This window comes from Pygoscelis adeliae, unplaced genomic scaffold, assembly GCF_000699105.1.
Source record: "Pygoscelis adeliae isolate BGI_AS28 unplaced genomic scaffold, ASM69910v1 Scaffold977, whole genome shotgun sequence".
Lineage (NCBI taxonomy): Eukaryota > Metazoa > Chordata > Aves > Sphenisciformes > Spheniscidae > Pygoscelis > Pygoscelis adeliae.
In genome coordinates, this window is record NW_008825130.1 from 134,291 (window position 1) to 135,554 (window position 1,264).

Consider the following 1,264-nt stretch of genomic DNA (forward strand, 5'->3'; position numbering starts at 1 on the left):
TCCCCCCCCCCTGGCCTGGCCCCAGGGCAGCTGCCCCAACAGGTTCCAGCCCCCTGCTACCCTCACCCTCTGCAGGGCTGCACATGCCCTCAGCCCCCCGAGCTCAGCAGCACGGCTGCTCCCACGCAGCCCATCACAGCCGTCGTTCGTGTTTCCAAACCACCGCAGGTTCAGATTGCACAGGCAGAGGCGCGTTCCCAGCAGCCAGGGATGCAGCTGGAGCAGCCCCTCCTGGCACCCGGCTGCTCTCAGGCATGTGGGCTGCACGCAGCAGGGCACCGCGTACCCAAGCGCCGTGGGCGGGCGGGAACATTTGCCCACGGCTCCACCGGGTACTGGCACGATGGTGAGCGCGTGGGTGGCATGAAGGCCCTGGCCAGCGCGGGGGGTCGGTGCCCTGCCCTGGCCCCAGCTCCCGCTGTCCCCTTGTGTCAGCCCCCCTGGCCGAGGCTGAGCCCAGCCCTGTGCCCGCACCCCCACGGAGCTCAGGCAGGGCTGGCTGCAGTGATGAAGTGCTGCTGGTTTGCCAGGGTAGACAGGCGCTGCGGTCTCCTCCGCCATCCTTCCTCTGTCCAGTCGTGTGCGGCGGTCAAGGTGGAACTGGGAATGAGCGGTGGGATGCCCTGCTCCGAATGCCCATGAAAGCCTCCTCCTTGTCATGCCCTCATCGAGGGTGGCTTTGAGCTGAGCTGCAGAGCACAAGCCATCGCTGCCCAAGCCAAAAGCCATCCCTGCCTCCCAGTGCTCGTAAAACAACAGTCAAATATTGCATCACTCAAAATTTAATACGCAGCAGAGTTGAGCCAAGCAAGGTCTCAGTGGCGGTGCCCGCTGCCAGGTGTGGCAGAGGTCAGACCCGGAGCTCTAGCACAGCACAGTCCCCAAGTGCCACCATCTGCCAGCCCCACTGGTGGCTGCCATGCCGGAGGGCCACGACCTGCCTGTTTTCCTGCATGCATCCCATCCTGGCTCAGAGCGCGGCATTTGGCTGTGCTGGCACCAACGCCAAGGGCTTACCTCACCCCAACGCAGGGTAAAGGGCCCCGGGCTGGACCTGCTGCAGCTCCTGACTGTCCCCACAGCCCCATGCTGCTTCCAGGCTCAGCTGCTCCAAGCCCTGTGTGCCCCGAGCCGCCAGTCTGCCGTGGGGGAGCTCCTTGGGTGGGTTTTTTCCCCTATTTTCCTTCCAGAGGCAGAGTTTCCTCAGTGTCCATCAGCACGAGGCCTGGGAATTAGCACCATGCCACCGTTAGCAGGGGTGTGA